Source organism: Nymphalis io, chromosome 26 (genome assembly GCF_905147045.1).
Source record: "Nymphalis io chromosome 26, ilAglIoxx1.1, whole genome shotgun sequence".
Taxonomy (NCBI): domain Eukaryota; kingdom Metazoa; phylum Arthropoda; class Insecta; order Lepidoptera; family Nymphalidae; genus Nymphalis; species Nymphalis io.
This window is the reverse complement of record NC_065913.1, coordinates 9,525,001-9,532,500: the sequence shown is the minus strand read 5'-3', so window position 1 is coordinate 9,532,500 and position 7,500 is coordinate 9,525,001. Positions and strand designations below refer to the sequence as shown.

Here is a 7,500-nt window from a genome sequence, read left to right as displayed (position 1 = left end):
TCGCGCATAACGAAACTCCGTGACGTAAACGTACACACGAACCGTATATAAATACAAAAATTTTGTAATATACACGAACACGCATGGTACATAAACATACATACACGTCGTATTGAAATATTTGAACGGACCGAGAGAGAGTCGGTTCGTATACGAATACGAATACGAACGAACTCTAAAACGGATACCGTCATGTGTTCGAGAATAACGTATAAAAGTTTAACATTACGAAAAACTATATACACATTAAACATTGAACAGTGTGGTATATATTTTTATACAGCCGGCCCTCAGACAGGAGTGGTCCTGGATGTTTCTCCACGGACCGCAATGTGCGTTCGAAATGTCGATGTTCAAATGTGTCCTGCAGTTCACACTATGACGCGCAGTTAACTGCGTTCTTCATCGACCCGCGAGCCAAGTGATCCACCGTCCAGGGTAATTGTTTATTTTCATGATGATTAGTTTCTACGATCACTGAAGCGATTCTATACACGCCCGTGATATTAGTTTGTTTAAATTTTTTTTTTTTTTCTTTTTTTATTTCTTTTCAGTATATAAATAAAAATTAAAAAAAAAAAAATATTAAAAAAAAAAAATTAAAAAAAAATATACGTTATTTGAAGATGACGATGCGCTATCGAAAGACGACAACATCGTGCTTTCCTCGAGAAACCGACGTCGAAACATCAGAAGGGACGCGTTGAACGACCCCGTTTTTATTATATTCGGAGTCGTCGTCTCGCATCCGAACGACATACGAACGCCGAACCGCATTTTGTTTTATTTCATTTTACGAAAAAAACAAACGAAACTTTCAGCGGACGCTTCTCGTATCCCCGCCGACTGACCGATCGACTGACTGACTGATCGTCGATCATCGTATCATCGTCTAGGAGAGCGTGTGAAACGCATCATCGCACGTATCGATCGAAAGCACGAGGCCTCTATGAAAATATGATATAACGCATAAAACACAAAACACGAAAACACATCGACGTCACCACGGATCGATATCATATTAAATTCAAAAACGAATTCAAATCGACACTCACATAACGACCGATCGATGTAAACGATGACGAGACTCGTAATCGAACGGAGACGACGACGCGTAACGTAGACGTAGACGTAGACGTAGACGAAGAACGAAAGACGAAAACGAAAACGAAGAGCGACGAGAGTCTTGAACTCGAAACGTATACAGCGTCGTATATATATTATACATGTGACTCGCGGCGCGGATTCTTGCCGGTCTACGTACACAGGTATAACGAAGACGACTACGGTAACGACGAGTGAAGACTGCACGCGTGCAACTTCGATGTTCGTTAGCTAGCGTTCTCGCTAGTTACGTTCGCCGCGTACATACGACGTCCACATTCGAATTGAAAGTACACGATTACATACGTCTTACGACGATCGTTATATTCGTATCTCTTTTTATAATACTACGTTTTAATATATATACGTATATCGATTCGATGACGACGCTTCAGCGATACGTATTGTATTTATATATTTTTTTGCGAATATCGTTATTTTCATACGTGATGATACTAACGTCGAAGGCGATGACGACTCGTATATCAACGAACGCCTAGACGAAGACGACGTAGTCGTCGTCGTCGTCGGAGAAACGATAATGCGATCCACCGATCGAATTCGCATTTTTTCGTATTATGATTCTTTTTGGTTGTTGTTATTGTTATTGTTTTATTATATCGTCGTATATCGGCACTCTCATTGCTCTTTCGTGCTGCACTGTTTATCTCGCTCGTATACAGAGAAGAGCTCGATCCGCACAGAGACGAAACAGAATTCGAGATAGATAAACGTACGTTAATGATCCTTCCGCAGGTTCCCCTACGGAAACCTTGTTACGACTTTTACTTCCTCTAAATGATCAAGTTTGGTCAACTTCCCAGCAACGCCGACGGCCGTGAAGCCACCGCGTGTCGGTCCGAAGACCTCACTAAATCATTCAATCGGTAGTAGCGACGGGCGGTGTGTACAAAGGGCAGGGACGTAATCAACGCGAGCTTATGACTCGCGCTTACTAGGAATTCCTCGTTTATGGGGGATAATTGCAAACCCCAATCCCCAGCACGAAGGAGTTTCAACGGGTTGCCCGGGCCTCTAGGCCAGGGAGAACATGCTGATTCCTTCAGTGTAGCGCGCGTGCGGCCCAGGACATCTAAGGGCATCACAGACCTGTTATTGCTCAATCTCGTGCGGCTCGAAGCCGCCGGTCCCTCTAAGAAGAATTTTAATACGCCGCCAGTGAGTTGCTCGACCGAAATCGGGCACACCTAAATGACGACGCCTATTTAGCAGGCTAGAGTCTCGTTCGTTACCGGAATTAACCAGACAAATCGCTCCACCAACTAAGAACGGCCATGCACCACCACCCACCGAATCAAGAAAGAGCTATTAATCTGTCAATCCTTCCGGTGTCCGGGCCTGGTGAGATTTCCCGTGTTGAGTCAAATTAAGCCGCAGGCTCCACTCCTGGTGGTGCCCTTCCGTCAATTCCTTTAAGTTTCAGCTTTGCAACCATACTCCCCCCGGAGTCCAAAATCTTTGGTTTCCCGGAAGCTGCCCGCCGAGCCATTGTAGTAACGTCGGCGGATCGCTAGATGACATATTTACGGTTAGAACTAGGGCGGTATCTAATCGCCTTCGAACCTCTAACTTTCGTTCTTGATTGATGAAAACACCTTTGGCAAATGCTTTCGCTGATGTTCGTCTTGCGACGATCCAAGAATTTCACCTCTAACGTCGCAATACGAATGCCCCCAGTTATCCCTATTAATCATTACCTCGGAGTTCTGAAAACCAACAAAATAGAACCGAGATCATATTCTATTATTCCATGCACGAAATATTCAAGCGGCATTTAGAGCCCGCTTTGAGCACTCTAATTTGTTCAAAGTAAAATTGTCGGCCCACCTCGACACTCACCGAAGAGCACCGCGATAGGATTTTGATATTGAACCGGCGTTTTACCGCCGGCTCACCGACGATATGCTCCGCAAACGTGTCAGTATCACCGCGGATGCGGTGCACCGACAGCGCGGCGCACAAATGCAACTACGAGCTTTTTAACCGCAACAATTTTAGTATACGCTATTGGAGCTGGAATTACCGCGGCTGCTGGCACCAGACTTGCCCTCCAATTGTTCCTCGTTAAAATATTTAAAGTGTACTCATTCCGATTACGAGGCCTCGAAAGAGTCCCGTATCGTTATTTTTCGTCACTACCTCCCCGTGCCGGGAGTGGGTAATTTGCGCGCCTGCTGCCTTCCTTGGATGTGGTAGCCGTTTCTCAGGCTCCCTCTCCGGAATCGAACCCTGATTCCCCGTTACCCGTGACAACCATGGTAGTCGCAGAAACTACCATCGAAAGTTGATAAGGCAGACATTTGAAAGATGCGTCGCCGGTACTGGACCATGCGATCGGCAAAAGTTATCCAGATTCATCAAAATTAACGACTTCGGACGAGACGCCCTCCGTCGATTGGTTTTGATCTAATAAAAGCACTCATCCCATCACTGGTCAGAGTTCTGATTGCATGTATTAGCTCTAGAATTACCACAGTTATCCAAGTAACTGAGTAAGATCTAAGGAACCAAAACTGATATATTGAGCCATTCGCGGTATCGCCTTAATACGGCTTGCACTGAGACATGCATGGCTTAATCTTTGAGACAAGCATATAACTACTGGCAGGATCAACCAGGGAGCTAACATAGATTATTCTCGACGACGACGACGACACGTCCGTGCGTGCTTGCGCGAACGCGACACCTTCGCCGTAAGTTTCTCTCTCATTTAACTCGATTCTCGTTTCTGGCAACGACGACGACGACGACGACGTTGTCTTCGTTCGTCGTCGCTTCGAAACGAGGTTCGTCGTACCGTATCGATTCGATCGCGTTAGACGCGATAGACTCTTACGGTTGACTTTTTTCATTCATTATCATAATAAATAATTATAAATAACCGACGACATCGAAGTAGCCCGAGAAGAGCACGACGACGACGACGACGATTCGTCTTCTAAGATGACACTCGACGGTCACGAATATGAATATTCGAAACGAGATCGTTCATTTTAGAAACACTTCCGTACACGATGTGCACGTATGTTATTGTTCAACGGATATATGTGTCGTGAAACATTCGGATCGACGCCCGGTGTTTGAGTGTTCGTACCGATACTCGGGTTATGTATTTTTCGTACATGATAGTTTTTGTTAATATAAAGAGTTTTAGGAACGACCGTTTCGCATACATTTCTATATGCATTAAACGAACGTACTGAATCTTTTAAAAACTCCGTCTGCCGCGTTTATCTCCGAAGACATCGTCATCGCACCACACATCGGGGTCCACAATAAATCTACACGAGAACGTCATACGTTATCATGTCGATGAATTTGTAGAGAGAGGAGCGATGACGACGCCGGAGTCGCTTTAGAAAGAGCAACTTACGTACGTCCGTCGGTCGGCACAGTTATAGAACGAAAAGTATATTTCTCCACATTATTTGTATAATATATTATTATTGTAAAACGACAACGCCGCGACGAGCTTACGACGACGACGACCGCGGCAGCAGCAATACATTATAATATAATACAATACTAGAAGAAAACAACTTTTCGATAGAGTCTTATCTTCAACGGTTGCGACGCGTCTCACGAAATAATATTTTCATATATATCGTTCGACGTTCGAACCGAACGTACTCTATGTATATGCCGGACGATGAATATGACATTCGGCGCTTCATAACGGCGGATGTATTTTTTTCGAATATTTTTATATTTAATGTTTTATATATAATATCAACCCCCTCCCCGTCGCAAGGAATAAAACAAAGAACTCCCCCCCCACCCCCTAACCTCCCACCCCCACCCCCGAAAAATTAACGCGGTACGTTCGTGTATTGTGGAATCGAAGTTTATATTTTACGACGATAACATACTTTATTTTTCTGAAATATTTTAAAATAACATTAGAATCGAACACGATAACGATATCCGAGTGATTTCATTCGATCACTAAATTTGAACTATAACAGAACGATAATAAAATATCTTTGAAATGTGAAAAAAATAACGCGGTACGTTCGTGTATTGTGGAATCGAAGTTTACATTTTACGACGATAACATACTTCATTTTTCTGAAATATTTTAAAATAACATTAGAATCGAACACGATAACGATATCCGAGTGATTTCATTCGATCACTAAATTTGAACTATAACAGAACGATAATATAACATCTTTGAAATGTGAAAAAATTAATGCGGTAAGTTCGTGTATTGTGGAATCGAAGTTTACATTTTACGACGATAACATACTTTATTTATCTGAAACATTTTAAAATGACACTAGATTCGATCATTGCATTTGAACTATAACAGAAAGATAATATAATATCCTTCAAATGTGAAAAAATTAACGCGGTACGTTCGTGTATTGTGGAATCGAAGTTTACATTTTACGACGATATCATACTTTATTTATCTGAAATATTTTAAAATTACACTAGAATCGAACACGATAACGATATCCGAGTGATTTCATTCGATCATTGCATTTGAACTATAACAGAACGATAATAAAATATCTTTCAAATGTGAAAAAATTAACGCGGTACGTTCGTGTATTGTGGAATCGTAGTTTACATTTTACGACGATAACATACTTTATTTATCTAAAATATGTTAAAATAACACTAGATTCGATCATTGCATTTGAAATATAACAGAACGATAATATAATATCTTCAAAATGTGAAAAAATTAACGCGGTACGTTCGTGTATTGTGGAATCGAAGTTTACATTTTACGATGATAACATACTTTATTTATCTAAAATATGTTAAAATAACACTAGATTCGATCATTGCATTTGAACTATAACAGAACGATAATAAAATATCATTGAAATGTGAAAAAAATAACGCGGTACGTTCGTGTATTGTGGAATCGAAGTTTACATTTTACGACGATAACATACTTTAGCGACATCGTTCATGACACGAACTAACCACGAACGTGACACTACAAAATTTACATCTTATAATATCTTTCAAATGTGAAAAAATTAACGCGGTACGTTCGTGTATTGTGGAATCGAAGTTTACATTTTACGACGATAACATACTTTATTTATCTGAAATATTTTAAAATGACACTAGATTCGATCATTGCATTTGAACTATAACAGAAAGATAATATAATATCCTTCAAATGTGAAAAAATTAACGCGGTACGTTCGTGTATTGTGGAATCGAAGTTTACATTTTACGACGATAACATACTTTATTTTTCTGAAATATTTTAAAATAACATTAGAATCGAACACGATAACGATATCCGAGTGATTTCATTCGATCACTAAATTTGAACTATAACAGAACGATAATATAATATCTTCGAAATGTGAAAAAATTAACGCGGTACGTTCGTGTATTGTGGAATCGAAGTTTACATTTTACGACGATAACATACTTTATTTTTCTAAAATATGTTAAAATAACACTAGATTCGATCATTGCATTTGAAATATAACAGAACGATAATATAATATCTTCAAAATGTGAAAAAATTAACGCGGTACGTTCGTGTATTGTGGAATCTAAGTTTACATTTTACGACGATAACATACTTTATTTATCTGAAATATTTTAAAATAACACTAGAATCGAACACGATAACGATATCCGAGTGATTTCATTCGATCACTAAATTTGAACTATAACAGAACGATAATATAATATCTTCGAAATGTGAAAAAATTAACGCGGTACGTTCGTGTATTGTGGAATCGAAGTTTACATTTTACGACGATAACATACTTTATTTTTCTGAAATATTTTAAAATAACATTAGAATCGAACACGATAACGATATCCGAGTGATTTCATTCGATCACTAAATTTGAACTATAACAGAACGATAATATAATATCTTCGAAATGTGAAAAAATTAACGCGGTACGTTCGTGTATTGTGGAATCGAAGTTTACATTTTACGACGATAACATACTTTATTTATCTAAAATATGTTAAAATAACACTAGATTCGATCATTGCATTTGAAATATAACAGAACGATAATATAATATCTTCAAAATGTGAAAAAATTAACGCGGTACGTTCGTGTATTGTGGAATCGAAGTTTACATTTTACGACGATAACATACTTTATTTTTCTGAAATATTTTAAAATAACATTAGAATCGAACACGATAACGATATCCGAGTGATTTCATTCGATCACTAAATTTGAACTATAACAGAACGATAATATAATATCTTCGAAATGTGAAAAAATTAACGCGGTACGTTCGTGTATTGTGGAATCGAAGTTTACATTTTACGACGATAACATACTTTATTTATCTAAAATATGTTAAAATAACACTAGATTCGATCATTGCATTTGAAATATAACAGAACGATAATATAATATCTTCAAAA

The 7,500-nt window shown here is 39.1% G+C and overlaps 1 long non-coding RNA gene and 2 other non-coding genes across 3 annotated transcripts in view; 1 reads left to right on the top strand and 2 right to left on the bottom strand.

Annotated features, from left to right (window-relative positions):
• The window catches only part of LOC126778617 (uncharacterized), a 13,029-nt gene that overhangs the window by 2,445 nt on the left and 3,084 nt on the right, over positions 1-7,500 (top strand). The window lies entirely within an intron of this gene.
• On the bottom strand, positions 285-441 carry LOC126778675 (5.8S ribosomal RNA). Its single transcript, XR_007670221.1, has one exon. It is a non-coding gene; the product is annotated as a 5.8S ribosomal RNA (ribosomal RNA).
• LOC126778650 (small subunit ribosomal RNA) lies at positions 1,844-3,746 on the bottom strand. Its single transcript, XR_007670197.1, has one exon. It is a non-coding gene; the product is annotated as a small subunit ribosomal RNA (ribosomal RNA).